The 19,947-nt window shown below is 48.1% G+C and overlaps 1 protein-coding gene across 11 annotated transcripts in view; it reads left to right on the forward strand.

Annotated features, from left to right (window-relative positions):
- The window catches only part of CACNA1A (calcium voltage-gated channel subunit alpha1 A), a 416,980-nt gene that overhangs the window by 117,234 nt on the left and 279,799 nt on the right, over positions 1 to 19,947 (forward strand). The window contains exon 1 of one of the 11 annotated variants that reach the window (XM_074384549.1): positions 248 to 904. The exons of the other annotated variants lie outside the window; for them this stretch is intronic. The gene's annotated coding sequence lies outside the window, so the exon portion shown is untranslated. Of the gene's footprint in view, positions 1 to 247; positions 905 to 19,947 lie in introns of those variants that run through there. 11 annotated transcript variants of the gene reach the window in all.

Raw genomic sequence — 19,947 nt, forward strand, 5'->3', positions numbered from 1 at the left:
GCCTCCCCCTCCTCCCTCCGCCTCCCCTCTTCCAGGCTGGGAGAGAGACCCGGGGGTTGATGGGAGGTGGGGAGGAGGGGGGTCTTCCAGGGGCTGGGAGAGGGGGCACCGGGAGGAGTGTGAACAGCTCTCTCCACCCCAGCTGGGCTGGGCTACCTTGGAGGCTTGGGAGTGGGTTTGTGGGGGGTTGCAGAGTAGGGCGGGGGGAGCGGAGAGTGGATCCCTCCCAAGGACCGACCTCAGAATGAGATCTGGGGCCTGGGGTCGTGCAGGGGCCTTGGTGGGGGCTTTCGAGCCAGTTCCGGAGGGTTCCGAGTTCTCCGGAATGAGCTTGGAGCGGGTTCGGGCCTGGGCGCTTCTGGCCAGGGCAGGGGAACTATGGGCGCCTCGGTTGGGTTTTCTTGGCCGTCCCTCCCTTGGAGTCCATGCAGGGGAAGCTGGACAGCCTCTCTACTCCTGCCTTCCCCAAGGTGGGGGGGGGGGTCACCGCACTTTTAGGGCAGGGCGCTTGGGAGCTCGCGGGGCGAAGAGCAAGAGGGGAGTGCGTGTGGCCTTCTCCCTGAGAAGCCAGCACTGGCCGGAGTGAAAAGCCCAGGGTGGGCCGCTGGTCCGGTCTGGAGAGGGTAGGACGGGTTGGAAGGCGCTCCTGTCTCCCTCGTGTGTGGAGGTCCCAATGCCTTTAGCGGCTGATCAGGGACCTCATCATCTTTAGGGTGTAGAGAAACATCCGGTTTGCTTTAGCTGGGCCCCTGGCCTGGGAAGACCTGATCTGGACAGTTTCAGTAAGAAATGGCCAGAGCAAATGAGGCGGTGGGTCCCTTCTAGAGCACCGTGTCCAGCTTTTCCTACCCCGAGTAGCCGAGAGGGGACACCAGGAGAATCAGCACCCATGTGGACATCTTAGGTAGGTAAATGCCTTACAAATATATTTTTTTAAATAATCCAAGATCCAGAGAAAAAAGGTGAAGCCCCTATTTTCGTCTGTGGAGGTGCTGTCAAATGCAGAGCTCCTGTGTCTCTTTAAATCTTTGCCTGCTTGAAATAAACCTTGAGGAGGGCTTCGCATCTATTGAGATGTAGGCAGGCAAGGGAGGGTAATTAGTCGGGCTTTCTAGCAGTTATCTAAGCATGACCCAGATTCCAGGAGGGGGGACACACCCTGCTGCCCAGGCTGGCTGGCCACCATGCCATGCCCAGATGTGCCGATTCTCCTCGCGGTTCCAAACAGCTGCCCTCCGTGTAAAACTCAACCAGCTGGATGGGTCCCTGGGGCTCCGCGATGAGTCCCCCGTCCCTTCTGTGTATGGTTTTGCGGTTCTAGACTCAACGGGGCTGGGCCCTGCGTAATCCCTGGTGGGAATGCTGTTTGAGGAACATGGCGGGTGGTAGGGGGGTTCGCTTCAGGTGGCTCAGAATTGAGCCTGGCTCTTCATCCTGGGTGCTGAGATTGTAACAGAGGGCACTGAGGTTTTAGAGTGTGTGAGCGGTCTACTTGGAGGGTGGAGAAAATTAAGAAGTTCAGCAGAGATGCTTTGGAGGGGAGCATACCTCTAACTGCGATGCCATCTCCGTTGGTGCCCAAGGCGGGGGCCGGGTCTTTGCTTCCCAAGTTTCAGCTTCGTGAAGAGGCTGGTTCTTAAGGTCAGCAATTCAACCCCGTCTCAGGCCCATTGAAGTGCTCAGGGGTGGTGTGATTATTCTGCCCATCAGCAGAGTGAGGGGTGGGAGTGCCTTGCTGGAGGGTGCGGTGTTCATGTGTGCACACCCAGATAGCTCCGGAAGTGAGAGGGCTTTGCTCAGCTGACAGGTTTCCTCATGGAAAATGGCTTTAGATCGCCTTCTGGAGCCTGGATTTGGAGACTTCTAAGGGGAAAGGAAGGAGGTGCGGAGCCCTTCTGTTGTGTCCTTAGCTTACCTCTGTCCAGCCTGAATCCTGCAGATTGGAAGGCTGTTGGGGGAGGGGGAGATTGCAGCGGCCCCTCAGAAGGGAGGGAATCGTGGGAGCGGGAGGCAGGTCAGCTGGGAGTGTTGCTTGCCACTTCATCTTTTCTTTGGCCAGCTCGCCCAGGGCTTTCTTGCTCTTATGATGAGTTTGTGCATTTTGCTCTCTGCAGACTGTTTTTCTTCTCTTTGGCTCGAGGTAACGAACACATTATACAGCCCTACTCTGGAAGGGAAAACTCCCCCCCCCCCCCCCCCCCCCCCCCCCCCCCCCCCGCCACCCCAACCTGTCATCAAGCTGGGTCATCCGGGACTGAGCTTTCTCTGTCCTGGATGGAGCGGAGGGTGGTGGCGGCGTGGGTGGGAAGGGTGGAGATGAGAGAATGGACGGAGACCTGGGGAGGGAGGCAGTGAATAAAAGAATTCAGGGCAGTGTAAAGAGAACGACCATGTGGAGTGTCAGAGTCACGCTACCAGGGCAGAACATTTTACTTTTTTCCCCCAAGTATTTCTGCCATTAAAAAACAATGTTGAAGCATATCCTGTAGGGGGAAAAAAATGTGTGTAGGTACTTATTCTGAACTTTTAAAAGAAAGTCTGATATGTGTATGGGCAAATATGTATATTCAGAGTCACAGGGTTTTACAAAATGAACACATCCACACATCCAGCACCCAGGTTCTGATCAGCCCGCCGGAAATCCTCCTCCCCATACCACCTCCTAGTAGCTCCCCAACAAGGGTACGGCTCACCTGACTTCTAAGATTCCTTTTGCCTCTTTTAAGCATCATATAAATGGAGTCACACAGTGTGTTCTTTTGCTGCTGGCTTCTTTGCCTCACAGCTGGGCGTGTGACTGTGCCACAATCTATCCATCCTACTGTTGATGGGCATGTGTTGGGCATTTGTGCTGATCGCCCCTGCTGCTTTTGGATGCGTGTGCTGTGGGATGTGTATTTGGAAATGCGGTTTACTAAGGGTTACAGGTCGTTATGGAAAGCAGGTTCCTCACTGACTTGTGGAAGAGGAGTGAGTGAAAGATCCATGAACTTGGCTCTGTGCTCACAGGGCCTAAGAGTGGTACTACCAAATGCAGATTCCGGCACGGTACACTGGTGAAGGATGAAGTTTCACTTTCTCCACACTCAAGGAAATTCGCCACTGTGACTTCTTTCCTCTTTCACTCCTCAGCGGGTCAAACTTGAAGCCATCCATGAGAATTAAGAAACTGCATGTATTTCGTCTTTTCTCCTCTTCCTAAGTGAGGAAAGCCAAATGGAAGTCTTTGATGTTCAGATTTACATTGCTGTATTTTTCTCATGCCAGGCAGCATGCCATCTTGACCACACACCTTGATTCCATGTTTTCATTGATTGGAATTGTGATTCAAATAGGGCCATGAGGGTATCTAATGATTGCTGATGAGCTCAGATCTGTCAGCTCAAAAAGGAGCATCTGTCAGCCTTCCAAGAGCTCCCTCTCTGCTTATTTCCACTCACTTCTTCTACCAAGTGCCAAGGTGAATGCCATCTTTCCAGCCCTCCCTGTGCCACCAGGTCTCCCACTGAACGAGATGTAGAAACTCAGGCCATTGCAGGAACACTGGAAGAAGGTCTGTGTATTATCACGCACAGCCTCCTGAATGACACGTAGAATTCTGACTTTTCATCCGGTTTGCAGGAATCTTAACAAGATACCTAAAGTCACATTGACATCAGGTGATAACGCTTTGACATCTGTGGACATTGGCTGATTGGTATGCCTCTCATTTTTTTTTTTTTAAAGAAAAACTCTCTAAAGAGAAACTTCTGCATGAGAAGCCCTGGGGGACATGGGAGCAGGTCATAATACTCTTGGCCTGTCCTGAAAGGTAGAATGTTCTAGAAGGTACTGCTATAGCAGGCAGGATAGTGTCACTTATGTGATCCTTGTACTAGACCAGCTTGGCTGGTATTTCCAGAGGAGCAAAATTCTGCAAAGTAAAAAATAGCACAGCGTTTCCATCAGGAGTATTTTCAAAAAGGGTACAGTCTCTCATCCACAATTCCCAAATCCAAAAAGCTCCAAAAACCAAAAGATGAGCTCACAGAGAGATAAAACCTAACCTGAGCTGACTCGAGTTTGAAGGCTTAATTGACAGTTTTCATTCATCTCGCCTGGTGTGCATCTGACAATGTTTTGCAGCAGAAGCGTTCGACGTGCTTGGTGACGGCGTGTTGCGTCACCCCCTCACTGTTTGGTCTGCCTTGTAGTCCTGTCACACTTTCAGGCGCGTGGAGATGGTCTTGTGAACAGGATAGTTTTGGTCCAGCAGGGTTCAGGTGGGGTCTGGGATTCTGCTTTTCTAGCTGGCATCTAGGGATTCCCCACGCAGCAAGTTCGTGGGCTATGGTTGGAGTATCTAGGTTTTATATCATAGAAAAAGTTTGTTATCATTTTTCTTTTCCTTCAAAAAATAATTTATTTGTAGCAAAATTCACCCTTTTGACATACGACTCCGCGAGTTTTGACAAAGGCATGCTGCTGTAGCCGCCACCCAAATCAAGATACGGGACAGTCCGTCAACCCTAAAATACCCCACAGTGCCCCTCTCAAGTCAGCATCCCTCCTCTCCATCCCCTTCAACCACTGATCTGTTCTCCATCCCAACAGTTTTGCCTTTTGCAGAAGGTCACATAAATAGAATCTCACCGTGCGTAGCCTTTTGAGTGTGGCTCCTTTCACTCGTCTTTGAGATTCATTCACGCCATCGCCCGCTACAGTAGCGCCTCCTGGTTGGTGTTGAGCAGTATTCCATGATACGGATGGACCAGAGTTTGCTTCCCAGACGAAGGACCTTGGGATGCTTCCAGTTTCGGTGATTATGAATAGAGCTGCTATAAACATTGGCGTGCGGGTTTTAGTGGGAACATTTCATTTCATACTTTTCGTTTCTCTCGGGTAAATTCACCCAGGAGTGAGATCGCTGAGTTGTGTGGTAGGTGTATGTTTGATTCTGTAAGAAGCTCTCAAACTGTTTTCCTAAGTGGTGGCACCATTTTGCATTCCTGTCTTTGTGATACCGCTAAGAGCCCTGGCTTGTGAACTCCAAAGCACGTCTGGCCTCGATGGCTTGGGATTAGGGATGTGGATTTACAGAAAGGAGCGGAAGTAATAGTGTCAAATGGCAGTCAGAGAAATAAAGATTAAGGATGTCGTTCAAAGATATGTGCCTGCGCTAGAGAGAGAGCGCGAAAGGGTTCTTTGGGGTGGGGTTCCACCCTTCCCCAGAGTTCTACTGCTTCCCAGGAAAAAGTCAAGCTCTGAGGCTGTGAGACCCAGGATCTGTACCCTGTTCTCCACCACGGCTACCCCAGTGTGCAGGACGAAGCAGGCACCCCATACACGTTTGCTGAGCAAATGAAAAAAAAGTGCCTGTCTTCACACATGAATGGAATCGTAGAACATCTGATCTGCCCTTGTGCCAGCGTTTTAGGGTTTTGGGTTTAGGGGGTTGAGAGAATGCCCATGAGATTATCAGACCAATGAAGGTTTCTGAAATGTCAGTGCTGGAGAAGATTGGACACAATGAACCCTTGAGAATGAAGTCTTTCTTCGGGGACTTGGAGAGGGAGGCATCTGCTGGGTGCTTTAGGGCTTATGTTCCCCGCTCCCTGCTTCCCCCCAAGTAGCAAGCACACGTATACACTTTCTCAGCAATAAAAAGCACCGCCGGGAAGGTGGACTCCATCCAGAGATGGTCAGAGCCTAAGAGCCGTGCAGTTAACGCATTTCCGAGAATGCCAGCTCAGCTCCTGAGAAAAGGGCCGGATGGTGCCTGCTCTGAAGGAGGGCAGAGAGGAGAGGGAGAAGGCTGAGGACTCTGGGTCAGACTGGCGCAGGTTCGGGGTATTCAGCAGCTGTGTTTTCTTGGGCGCCAGTGCCTCAGTTTCTTGACATGCATGATGAGGATATTTCTCCTGACAGCTTCTTACCTTGGAGGGCTCTCAGGAGATTAAATTGGGGTCATGTGTGAAAAACGGCCAGCATGGTCTCCGGTGCACACAAACCCCAAAATGCAAGAGCCATGATACCAGGGAGTCGTTTGGTTTCCAGTGTCCTTTTTTTTTTTTAAACTTTGGCTAGAAATGAGGCTCCCTGGGTAGGAATGGGAGCAAAATGCCCCCCCGCACCCCCCCCCCCGACTCTCCGAGACTGGCCTGTGTGGATTGATGAACCTGAACGTGGCACTCTTTAAAGCCACCCTTGGACGTTTTGCATTCTTCATTCTCTCTGGAAGCTTTCAGGGGAAAAAAAAAATTCATGGCCACTTGACCCATTTTTCTATTCCCTTAGGTCTAAGATAAAATTAATTCTCTTTCTTCCTTTGGTCCCTCCCTCCCTCCATGGGTGACAAGGTGAGGGAGTTTTAAAGCATGTAATTAGTGTCCCTTTTCTCCTCTTCCACACCCTGTCTCTTCCTTTGGGGCCGGTCAAGAGTCCAGCCCAGTATGGCCACCCCAGGTGTCCACTGCAAACTCAACAGAAGAACGTGGCTCAACTTTTGGGTTAGAATTTAGGTACCGCCCCTCTCCTGCCACACTTCGATCTTCCTTCTCCCTCACTCCCTAAAAAAAAAAAAAAAAAAAAAAAGGAAAAACAAGGAAGATTCCTGGAGAGGGAACCAGGAAACCAGATGGGTGGGCGCAGCAACTTGGGTTTCAAAAACGGCTGCTGGGCCTTGGTTCTTTTCTGAGTAGGGTAACCATTCATCCAGGGTTGCCTGGGACTGTCCTGGGTCCAGCATCTCTGGAAACTCTCAGTCCTGGGCAAACTGGGATGTGGGTCATCCTAATGGTGAGTTCTCAACACCTGAGGGAGAAGAACCGTGCCAGAGATGGTGCCCTTGACCAAGAAAGGGGGAGAGTAGGTTACTTATGCCTCCTGAAAAGCCAAGACTTTTTATCGGAGTGAATGGCGCTTTTAGAAGCCGTCTTTAAGGCAGCTAATACAAGAGAGATTCCGGCTATGAAGGGAAATACCTGAGTTAAGTCCGGATCAAGTTTTGACATCTCGCTTCGGTCAGACGTGGCTTTCTCTGCCGTTCAGACTGGAAGCAGCCGTGAGTCTTCCTGAAAGGTGTCTGCCGCTCAGGCTGCACCTGCAGTTAGAAATTAGCAGCCTCCCACCCTCAGCCCCCAAATAACAGTATTCAAGAGTCCCCTCTCTGGAGCCACAAGGGAAACTCAACTTAGTCACCCACTTGCCAGTAAATAATATTCACACTGTTAAGTTCTATTCTCATTTTAGGCCTATGTGTAAAAAACATATGTAATTTTAAACTGATTTTTAAAGTATTTTCATATAAGCAGTATTTGCAGGAGGGCGAAGTCTGGATGTTACCTTTTCATTCTCGGAAATAAGTGGATGGATTTGTCTTAAAGGAGACTCTGGGCAGACGTGGAACTTGGCCCGCAGTGGGGTGACATGGATTCTACTCTTCCAGAGTCTGCCACGTTATCTGCATGATCTTTCTTGTCTTCTTTATTGAGAATGATGGGCATGGTGTGTGAGGCTGGGAGGTCTCTGCTGACCATCACTTCAGTGAAATGTGTCTGTGGTGTGTTGTGGCGTCTGCATAGGAATGTGTCTGTTTGATTAACAGCACAAGGAGTGGAGGCTGTAAGGAGGAAAAGAGGAGGGAAGGTGATACTGGGTGGAGGGGAAGCGTATAGAGCTTGGGAACAGGCCACCTTGGCTGCAGATCTCGGCTCCAGCTCACAGTTGTGGAGCCTCAGTCTTCTCCTCTGTAAAATGGGGACAGTAGTCCTATGTTCAAGGAATTAATTATAAGAAAGTTAAAAGATACTGTGCCCAGAAAGCACATGGCATACACAATCATCCTGTAAAAAGTAGCCAGATCAAATGAATTTTATTTATTTGTTTATTTTGAGTCAGAATCTTACTCTCACCCAGGCTGGAGTGCAGTGGCATGATTGTGGCTCACTACAGCCTCGACCTCCTAGGCTCAAGCGATTCTCCTGCCTGAGCCTCCCAAGCAGCTGAAACTACAGGTGTGCTCCACCGTACCCAGCTTTAACAGTATAAATTTAACCTTCCTTGTTTCTGAGCTTTTTCCTCTTTTGGGACTTGCACTTTTCCCCCCACTCAGCTGTATGCTTTTAAGATTCATCTCTGTTGTAGAGTGTAACTGCTGGTCTTTCGCTTTTCTCTGCTCTATATTATTGCATTCTGTGATGATACAATGTATTCATCCATTTTCCTGGGCAAGGGGCCTTCGGAATGTTTCCAGTCTGGGGAAGGATTGCTTGTTTGTTTACTGTTATGAGCAGTGCTGCTATAAGGAATCAATAATTTTGAATGAGTGAACTCAAGGTGTTAATTTTAGTCTGTGTGCTTGGAAATCTGGCTTCACCTAGCATCAGCTGAGAGTCATCAGCATTTATGGCAGGAACTGAGCCGTTTCACAGTTCACTCCTCATTTTCTGCGAGAGGTTGGGTCAACCAGTTAACTCTTATTCCTGCTTGAATTCTGAAAGTCAGAAACCATGGTCCCAGGTGGGTGGCTGGGTGGATAGATGGATGAATGGATGGATAAATGGTTGGATGGTTCAGACACTGGCAATTGATAGGGTTGTAGAGAAGCAGCATGGTTGAGTTGAGAGCATGGATTCTAGAGCCAGGTAGCTGGGGTTCAAATCCCAGCTCTGCTAGTTACTGGCTGTGTGACCTTGGGCAAGTCACTTAAGTGTTCTGTGATTCAGTTTCCCAGTCTGTCTCAGTGGGGATTCTAATAGCTCCTATGGGGATTCTAATAGCTCCTATCTGGGAAGATTAAATGAGTTAATACATCTGATGTTTAGAATGGTGCCTGACACTTAGTAAGCACTATATGTGTTTATATATGGAAGACTGGGTAGGTGGATGGACTTATGTGTGTGGCCATATTTGGGCTTCTCTGACTCAGTGCTTAGAATAGTGTGTGGCACACAGTAGGTGCTGCATAAGTGTTAATATTCCACTCTTTCTTGCTAGATCTCTCAACTCCCTTGATCTCTGTTATTTTTGGTGTCTACACTGTTAACACATTCTCCTGAAAGATCAGCTCAATTGTTATTGCTCCGAGGAGAACACACTCATAACGTCTCATCGATTGTCTATGCTAGAATTCCATGATTCCTAGGCTGAAGCAGGATTTCCCCCACCTCTTAGCAATCCTTCTTCCGTGTTTCTAATCTCCCTTTTCTCTCATTTTCTATGCCCCAATGCCAGACTCTCCAGTCTCCCCACAGCTTCCCGTTCCTCTAACCATACTCTGTCTCTAATCTTGCCCTCTCCCCAAGAGCACCATCTTTGAAGAAATCAAATAGTTCAGAGCAGCAAATATAGGCCAGTTTCTGTGAGGGTCTTGCAAGGACTTGGAGTGTTTGGGTCTTACACAAATTGGAATCAGAAATGTTAAGAGACCTGAGTTGTCTTTGAAAGAGTTGTCAGAATGCAAATTTTTGACTTGTGGCCTGTTTCTGGTTACAACTCAGTCTTTTAAATTATGGATCATAGCTGGATGTTTGTGGTTTAGGGGGGATGGAGGCATCCCATGCAGTTAGTGTTGGATAGCTGGGTGGGTGGATGGATGGATGGATGGATGGATGGTTGAACAGATGCATGGATGAGTGGATGGATGGATGGGATGAAGGAAGGAAGGAAGGAAGGAAGGAAGGAAGGAAGGAAGAATGAGTATTTGGATGGATAGTTGGATGGATCAGTAGATTGGTAGATAACTTGATGAGTGGTTGGACAAATGGTTGGGTGAATGGATGACTGGATGGATGGATGGAAGAGTGGATGAATGGATGACTGAATGGATCACTGAATGGATAGATGGATGACTGGATGGATGGATGGATGACTGGATGGATGGATGATAACTGGATGGATGACTGGATGGATGGATGACTGGGTGGATGAATGGATGGATAGATGGATGACTGGATGGATGGATGAATGGATGACTGAATGGATGACCAGATGGATGGATGGATGGATGACTGGATGGACAGACAGATGGATGAATGACTGGATGGATGGATGGATGACTGGATAAATGAATGGATGACTGGATGGATGGATGATGACTGGATGGATGGATGATGACTGGATGGATGACTGGATGGATGACTGGATGACTAGATGGATGGATGGATGGATGACTGGATGGATTGGTGTATGAGTGAATATATGGATGGATGAATCAATAGGCAGATGACTAGACTGGATTGGGGGTGAAAAGATGGATGACTGAATGGATGGGTGGATGAATGGATGATAGATGGTTAAACAATTGGGTGGATGGGTGGATGTTGGATATAAGGGTGCATGGAAGGGTGGTTGTCTGTGTGGGTCTCTCTGATATTTGGTGTTCTGTTTGACCTGGGAATGACCAAGCCTTTCCACTGAACACCTTAGTTGTACCTTTTCCAGTGTCAAGTGAATTTGGCATGCTTTGGTAAAAATAAATTGTATACTTAGGTTTTGCCTATCTATTTAGAAAGTTCCTTGAGGGTAGAGGACAGTGATTTGCCTTCCTCAAATCCCCCAAAAAGTTCCTGCACTGTATCATGCATAAGTATTTAATTGAGTCATGGTGAGGAAAGTAAACAGTGTTATTGAACAAAGATTATTAAAATTCTGGAAGCACCTGGTTTTGTTTCGGCACTGGGACTGAAAGTGGAATTCCTTGGATTTTGCTCCATCCATGCATAGGATAGTATGTAGTGTTGGGCCGGTAGACTATTTCTCTTCCAAGTAGATTGGTTGGATGCCCCAGATTCTTACCCGCTAGCCAGAGATTACAGATTACTGATTGACATGGTTTGGCTCTGTGTCCCCACCCATATCTCATCTCAAATTGTAATCCCGGCATGTCAGGGGAGGAATCTGGTGGAGGTGATTGGATCATGGGGGTGATACCCCCATGCTGTTCTCGTCATAGTGAGTTCTCATGAGATCTGATGGTTTTAAAGTGTGTGGCTTTCTTTGCACTCTCTCCTCTCCTTGCTGCCATGTAAGATGTGCCTTGGTTTCCCTTTGCCTTCCACCATGATTGTAAGTTTCCTGAGGCCTCCCAAAGCCATGCAGAACTGTGAGACAGTTGAACCTCTTTTCTTTATAACTTACTCTTACAGCAGTGTGAAAATGGACAGACACACTGATGTAGCAGGGTCCTCTAAGGTCCCATGTGATCTGGTCTGTTTTGTCTTTGATCTCATCTCTTTCATTGTCTACCTTTACTTTCATTGTCTACTCTGTCTCAGCCCTGCTGACCATTTACTCACACCCATGTCATCTGCATGACGTGACATTCCCTCTGTTCAGCATAGGCTATTTCCTCTGCCTGCATCACTGCTTCTCCAGGTCTCCCCATGGCTAACTCCTTCTCTTCATTTAGGGCCCCACTTCCTCTAGGAGGCCTATCCTCTTCATTTACTGAACATCTAATATACAAAAAAGAATATAAAATAGATGTATACTCTCCCATCCACAAAAAATCTCTGAAGACATTTTAATGTATCTCATCCCATACCTTTTTATGGATATAAGCTTTTGTGAATGTATTTCCATGCCACTAGGTAGCCTTGAAAAAAGAAGGGCCACCAGGTATAGTTGCACAGGTTGTGTACTGGACAAAGATGGCATGTCACATATCATAATTATCATGGAGCTGTATGATTGTTATTTCAGTACCCCAGCTGATAAAAGCTTAAGTATCTTGTTCTAGCAAGGTGAAGATATTATGACAAATTTTGACAGAGAAAGGGGTGTCTTGTTTAAATTCACAATGAGAGAAAGGGGTGTCTTGTTTAAATTCATACAGTGGTGCTGTACGGGTTGGCGGCAACCCCAGAAAAGACTGCTGTTAATATCTGACAGTGTTCCACTTTATACATGTATTATATTCATGTAACCATCTCTAGCTATTTGTTTTGCCATTATAAGTAACAGTGCAGTAAACATCTTTGTGTGTGAATCTCTGTCCAAGGTTCTGATAGTTTTTAGAGTGAAATTATTGTCTATATATGGCACTCCAAGCCCATAATTGAAACTCTATTGTTACCACTTTCTTTGAATCTGTAGAATGAATTTTGAGAACAGGTGACTGGTATATTCAGGATGTTGATGACAAGCAACAGGGAAAGAACAGTTAAATGGTTTGGAGTTTTCCCTGGGCTGTATGTAAAGCAGTGCTTTTGAACTGGGGGCAATTTTTCCCCCAAGGGGACTTTTGGCAGTGTCTGGAGACATTTTTGGATGTCACGAATGTAGGGGGAGGGGGCAAGATGTTACTGGCATCTGGCAGGCAGAAACCAGGGATGCAGTTCAGCGTCTTAAAATGCACAGGACAGCCTTTCTCAGTAAAGAATTACCCAGCCCCAAATGTCAGTAATACCAAGGTTGGGAAATCTTGATGTAATAGATGTCACGGGTTTCTTCAAGGGGAGTGGGTGGATTTAGGGTTTTTGGGTGACTTAAATTTAATTTACAGTTTCTCTTCCTAGCTGGGTGTCTAAGCCAGCTTTCTGTGAACTTTAGATCCCACACAAGAAGCAACAGGCTTGCTACCGACAGATTCGTTGATGTAAATATAGATGAGTATATAGAAGGAAATCTCACCCGGAGTTGGAAAATGTTGGAATAAAAACTGCCGCGGCCTCCCCTTCTCTCTCCTCCTTCTGTTGCCCAGTTTGAAAGTCGTGCCTTACTTTCTCTGGACTCCTAGCATGGGTGAATGCTGCCAATATAGACCGTGTGTCTATATTCCCTTGGTCCCCACACACTTAGGAATGTACAGGAGAGAGACCCTGGAGCATAGCGGCCTAGAGATGGAGGGGACTGGGGAGGAGTCCATTCATTCATTCATTCATTCATTCATAAATGTTGACTGAGCACCCACCGTATACCAGGTGAATGGGAGGAGGTGAGGACAGGACAGTGACAAGGATGCTTGTTCTGGGCTTTGCAAATTACAGTGAGGATTTTTTCCCTCCAAAAGAAATGGAATAACCACTCCTTTTTTTTCCCGTGATATACCTAAACGTTTTGATCTTCTTAACAAAAACGGCCTTCCTTTTGTAGATTTGTGTTGAGACCGGCTGTTTTTCCCCCAGTACTCACCACACTGCAGTGAGTACCCTGGTAGAGAGGTCTCTGCACAAATCTGTAACCGTTGCCTTAGGACGAGTTCCCGGAGATTGTGTGGCAGGGACATACGTCAGGCTTTTGGGCCAGGTTGCAAGGAGCAGGAAGTCTGTGCCCTTTCAAATGCCAAGGCCCCCTCTTCCGGACCATGTGGCCCGGTCAGGCTTCCCCTCCCTTGATTTTACATCTTCACGAGTCAGATGAGTGACGGTGGAATCCTGTTGTGGTATCATGTGCATTTCTTTGGTGACCTAAGACATAGAACGTTTTCTAGATATCTGTGGGCTGTTCGGATACCCTTTGCGTTGGTTTTCTCAGGGGCATTTTTTGCCAGTGTCTCTCGGGGGATTGAGCCAAGTTCTGTCGAAGTTGAGGCCTGTCATGGCTCTGTGTGGGGCTTGAGGCGGTCCAGCATGGTGGTTAAGAGGAAGGCCGTGGAGCCTGGCTACCTAGGTTCGAATACCAGCTCTGCGTCTTTCCATCCACATCAATTTAGGCAAATCTCTTATCCCCCCCCCACCGGGCCTCATTTTCCTCTTCAGTAAAAGGGGTGTAACATTTGTGCCTGCCTTGTGGGGTGATTGTGAGGATTCAAGCAGCACTCAGAACAGTATCTGACACACAGTGAGTACCAAATAAGACTCTGATGTGTGTTACAGGCATCAGCCTCGTCCCTCCCCAGTGCAGTAGTGTGTGTGTGCTTCTGTGTACCTCCGTTGATGCTTTTTAAAATGTACTTTTAGAGGCGAGGTCTCACTCTGTCCCATAAGCTGGAGCACAGTGGTGCAATTACGGCTCACTGCAGTCTCAACCGCCTGGGCTCAGGCAATCCTTCTACCTCAGCCTCCTGAGTAGCTGGGACTGTAGGTATGCACCACCACACCTGGCCCTTTGACAGCCTCTTTATTTCAAAGCAAAATAGCAGCCACATGATTTAGTGCAAGCTCTCCAAGCTTTAGGACCAGCCACAACTCCTCTCAGTGACCAATCAGGATTCCCCATGCTCCCAATCCCCAAAACCTGATGGAAAGCAAGCAGACCCTTTTCTACATTCACAATGGGAGGGCTCTTCCCTTGGCCCCTGCCCTTGTTCATGCCAAGACTCCACTCCATCTCTGATAAAGAGGAAGCACCATGTCCCAGGAGGACAAGGAAACTCTCTGCTTTGTGGTGAATAGTTACAACAGTAGCTCCTCTCTGTGGGGAGCTTATGAGCCCCTAAGCCTTATAAGAACTGCCTTGGCCAACTTAATCCTCATCCCAGCCCCCAGAGCTCATGGCATTACTTTTTGCCCCCAGTTTGCAGTTGTGCACACTGAGACTCAGAGAGCTAAAGTTGCTTGCCAAGGTCACACATCTAGCAAATGGAGAAATGTTATGAGACAGGGGAAGGAACAGCAGGGATAAAAACCCAGAGGAAAAAATATTCACATTTTCTTGGGAAATGGTTTGCATTCTACAGAATTGCAGTGGGCAAGAGATGGCGTGGGACAGTGGTTAAGGGGTGGAGTCTGAGCTCAGCGAGGACTAGATTTCTATCGGCGATGTGGTCTTTGGGAAGCTACCTCGCCTTAACCGCTGTTTCTTCATCTGTAAAATGAGCAGTGTAGCATTTTCCTCCGAGGAATGTCTCCAGGATTAAATGGATGGTGACTGGAAAACATCATGCTTTGCATAGTAAATTCTCAGCAGGTAGTCATCGCTGGTCATTTACTCCTCTCTGATGACCAGCAAGCTCTTAATTTCCTCCTTGGCATGGGCACTGGGATGTAGATGGACAAAACACAGAAAGAAATAAATGGACAAAAGTCCCTGCCCTGGTGTGGCTGACATTCTGAGTGGGAGAGAGGGAGAGTCCAAGGACCAAATAAACAGATTGTTTGAGCGTGGTCAGTTCTTTTATTTATTTACTTATTTGGAGACAAGAGTTTTGCTCTTGTTGCTCAGGCTGGAGTGCAATGGCGCCATCTCTGCTCGCTGCAAACTCCAGGCTTCAATCCTGCCTCAGCCTCCCGAGTAGCTGGGATTACAGGCACCTGCCATCATGCACGGCTAATTTTTGTATTTTTTAGTAGAGACGGGGTTTCACCATGTTGGCCAGAGTGGTCTCGAATTCCTGATCTCAAAGTGATCTGCCCACCTCGACTTCCCAAAGTGCTGGGATGACAGGCGTGAGCCACCACACCTGGCCAGAGTGTGGTAAGCACTAAGGCTCAAAAATAAAGATCTCTCAGGTCATCTTGGCTGCCTTTGGAGGTGACAGGAAATACAACTGAGAAACTGAGGAGACTCAAGGGGATATGGGCTTGATTTAAGGCGATCTGAGGAGTAGGGGAGGAGAGGGGTGGTGTGGGGTACCCTTGATAGTTCTGTCTGGGGAGTGAGGCAGGGATTGGTTGGGGAGACCCTAAGGGAACAGATGAAGGCCCCTGAGCAGGTGGCCAGTGCTGAGAAAGGAAAGATGGAGGACCCAAGTGGGTTCCTGGTTTCTTCATTGTTCCCATAAGGTGTTTGTCCCATCCTTGGCCATAGGTCTTGGGTCACTTAAAGATGTGGACCAGGGTTGGCTCAGTGGCTCGTACCTATAATCCCAGCACTCTGAAAGGCTGAGGCAGGCAGCACTTTGGGAGGCCGAGCCCAGGAGTTAGAGACCAGCCTGGGCAACGTGATGAAACCGCGTCTCTACAAAAAGTACAAAAATTGGTCAGGGATGTTGGTGCATGCCTGTGGTCCCAGCTACTTGGGAGGTTGAGGTAGGAGGATCTCCTGAGCCCGGGAGACCTATACTGCTGAATAAGGTGGCTGGACATGGCTATTGCAATTTTAGAAATTAATTATGGGCTGGGCATGGTGGCTCATGCCTGCAATTCTAGCACTTTGGGAGGCTGAGGTGGGCAGACCATGAGGTCAGGAGATTGAGACCATCCTGGCCAACATGGCGAAGCCCCGTATCTACTAAAAATATAAAAATTAGCTGGGTGTGGTGGCGTGCACCTGTAGTCCCGGCTACTTGGGAGGCTGAGGCAGGAGAATTGCTTGAACCTGAGAGGCAGAGGTTGCAGTGAGCCAAGATCGTGCCACTGTACTCCAGCCTGGAAACAGAGCGAGTCTCTGTCTAAAAAAAAAAAAAGGAAGAAATTAGTTACAATAAAAACAGCCCCTGAGTTGCAATGGCCACATTTGAAGTGCTGGATGACCATGTGTCTTAGTGACCACTGTACTGAATAGTGCAGATCTAGAACATTCTACCAGAAATACTGCCAGAGTCCCTGAACCAGCAGTATCAGCATCTCCTGGGAGCTTGTCAGAAATGCAGAATCTCATCCCCTACCCAGACCTCCTCAGTCCCAGTCTGCTCTTCGACAAGATTCCTCGGGTGGTCTTGACTGCACCTTCTAATCACTTAGAAGCTTTAAAAATGCTGGGGCCGGGCGCAGTGGCTCATGCCTGTAATTCGAGCACTTTGGGAGGCCCAGGTGGGTGGATCACCTGAGGTCAGAAGTTTGAGAACAGCCAGGCCAACATGGAGAAACCCCATCTCTACTAAAAATTACAAAAGTTACCTACGTGTGGCGATACATGCCCGTAGTCCCAGCTGCTTGGGAGGCTGAGGCAGGAGAACTGCTTGAACCTGGGAGGTGGAGGTTGCAGTGAGCTGAGATGGCACCACTGTACTCCAGCCTGGGTGACAGAGTGGGATTCTGTCTCAAAAAAAAAAAAAAAATGCTGTTTCAAAACTCCGCAAGGGTTTCTTTTCTTTTCTTTTCTTTTCTTTTCTTTGAGGCAGAGTCTTACTGTGTTGCTCAGGCTGGAGTGCAATGGCACGATCTCAGCTCACCACAACCTCGGCCTCCTGGGTTCAAGCAATTTTCCTGCTTCAGCCTCCTGAGTAGCTGGGATTACAGGCACGTGCCACCACACCTGGGTGATTTGTGTGTGTATATATATATATATATATATATATATATATGTGTGTGTGTGTGTGTGTGTGTGTGTGTGTGTGTGTATATATATATATATATATTTTTTTTTTAAGCAGAGACGGGGTTTCACCATGTTGCCCAGGCTGGTCTCAAACTCCTGACCTCATGATCCGCCTGCCTCAGCCTCCTAAAATGCTGGGATTACAGGCGTGAGCCACTGTACCCAGCCCAAGGGTTTCTAAAGTTCAATTAGAGTTGCCAGAGAGCCCATCAGGGGGCTAAGCAGGTAGACTGAAGTTGGAGCTGTGTGACCTTGGGTAAGCCACTTAGCCTCTCTTAACTACAAGCTCTCTTCTCTCTAAAACCAGAGGCCTTCTGGCACGTCCCTCCCAGGGCTGTGAGAAGTAAATTATGGAATGATTCAAAACGCAGAGTAGGGTCAGATGCAGTGGCTCACACCTGTAATCCTAGTACTTGGGGAAGCTGAAGTGGGAGGACTGCTTGAAGCCAGGAATTTGAGACCAGCTTGGCACCATTTAAAAATTACCCGGGTGTAGTGGCACATGTCTGTAGTCCTAGCTGCTTGGGAGGCCGAGGTGGGAGGATCCCTTGAGCCCAGGAGTTCAAGGCTGCAGTGAACTATGATGGCGCCACTGCACTCCAGCCTGGGGGACAAGAGTTGAGACCCTGTTTCTAAAAAAGAAAGAAAGAAACCCAAAATGCTGAGCGGGTGCCTCAGATTGATAGTAAGCACTGCCTGCGTAATATGCGTGAATTTTACAAAATGAGGTCAGCAGCCTGAGAGCTAATAGTTAATGGGTTTGGGTGTGGGATTTTTTTTTTTAAATTTTTAAAACATTGAGGTGAAATTCCTGTAACATACAATTGACCGTTAGTACAGTTCAGTGGCATTTAAGATACTCAGTGTTGTGAAATCATCACCTCTCTCTAGGTCCAAGACCTCAAAAAGGGGACCCTGTACTCACTCAGCATTCACGCCTATCTCTCCTGACTCCCGTATCCCCTGGCCACCACTAGTCTGTCTGTACAGATTGACCTATCCTGGTTTGGGGGTTTTGTTTGAACTCGCCTTCCCTGGCTGACAACCTCTCGCCTTCCAGGTGAGACTGTGTGAAAGCCCAGCTCCCTGCGTTTCTGGGTCTGCTTGTCCCCACCGGGGGCTGCCCCCACCTGTTTCCCTCTCTGGGCACCCTGGTTCTGCTCATCAGCCTGGCTTAATCCCAGCAGCAGGTCCGTGTTCTGCTCTCCTGTGGCTGCCACAAATGAGAGGTTTCATCTCAGCTGGGTTTCTCCTAGTTAAATATTTAATAAATAAGACCTACAACTTGTGATGCTGCGAGTGTTTGATAGTGAAATTAATGATGGGGAGAGAGTGGCAGGCGGCTCACAGGTCCATGACTGAGCCGGGATGAGGCACCCTCGGGCAGGCGTCCATACCCCTGATGCTTGGTGACCACGGTGGGCCATGCCATCCCATTTCCCCTAGGGCCTCTTTTATAGCACTGTGTCCAGGACAGGATACCTGCTTGTTAAATATGTCTTAAAAGAAAGATCGCATGTGTAGGGAAGAAGGAAGAGAGAGAGGAGAAAAAGAAGAGATACACACAGAGAAAAAGAAATGAGAGAGGAAAGGGGAAGGTGAGAGAGAGAGAAGGGGAGAGAAGGACCTGGAGGGAGGACGTGCAAGGAAGCGACGGTGACGGAAACCAGACAAGGACGGAGAGGACGGAGGGGGACGAGGGAAAGGGCGAGAGGTGGCACGAGAGGGAAATGGAGAAAGACAGAAAGAAGCGAGAATATTGCTTCTTGTATCTCCCCCTCTTCTGTTATCCTTGACCATCTTATTTGTTTGTTTGTTTGTTTGTTTTCTGTCTCTCCAGTTCTCATTTCCTTACCCTCGCCTTCTTGCCAGCTCGCCATCCCTTTTCATTTCCTGTGTTGGTGTTATCTTTTCATTTTCTGTCTGGGTATTTGCCCCTTTTCTCTTTCTCAGCATAAACTGTCCCTTGGTGTATGTGTCTTCCTTTTTTTCAGTCTTCAGCTGTCTTGTGAGTGTGAATGTATGTGTGTGTGTGTGTGTGTGTGTGTGCGTGAGAGAGAGAGAGAGAGAGAGACAGAGAGAGAGGCAGAGAACAAACCTAGAGAAGAGTGCAGGAACATAGGCGAACATTTTAAAGATGAAACCATGACGTGTACACCCATTTTACCCAGGCCAAGGGCCACAGGGCCACCATCAGATTCTCCCTCATGCTCATCCCCAGTCACAACCATACCTTCCCTCCTGGAGGGAACTGCTACTGGAGATTGTACGGGAACCATTCACTTGCTTTCCTTCGTGGCTGTACCATCTAAGTATGCGTCCTGAGGCAATATTGTCAAATATTATGTGGTTTTGAGTTTCATATACATAAAAGTACGTCGTAGGAGTTGTTCTGTATTTTGCTTCATCGTCTTGCAGTTACCTTTGTAACTTTTCAGATTTCATCCTCATTATGGTCACCGCAGCTCCTTCCTGATCATGTTGCTCCCTCATGACGAGCGTGTGAGTTCATTCTCTTTTGGGCACTGGCATGAGCACCTTTGCTGGTTGTCCGTGGGTTCTGCTGCACACATGCAGGAGTCTCTCTGCAGCTCATAGCTCTGCATGAAATCGTTGGGTTCTGAGAGTTGTACATTTTCACCTTGACTAAATACTGCCGAACGATTTACCAAAGTGCTTGTGCTAATCTGCTCTCCTGCCAGCGGCGGATGGCCATTCAAGATGCCTCGCAACCTTGCCAACACTTGGTATTGTCGGATTTTTAAGTTAGAGCTTTTCTCATGGTGATTTCTCATTGTGATTTTAGTTTGCATCCCCCAATTACAA

Source organism: Saimiri boliviensis, chromosome 14 (genome assembly GCF_048565385.1).
Source record: "Saimiri boliviensis isolate mSaiBol1 chromosome 14, mSaiBol1.pri, whole genome shotgun sequence".
NCBI classification, from domain to species: Eukaryota; Metazoa; Chordata; class Mammalia; order Primates; family Cebidae; genus Saimiri; species Saimiri boliviensis.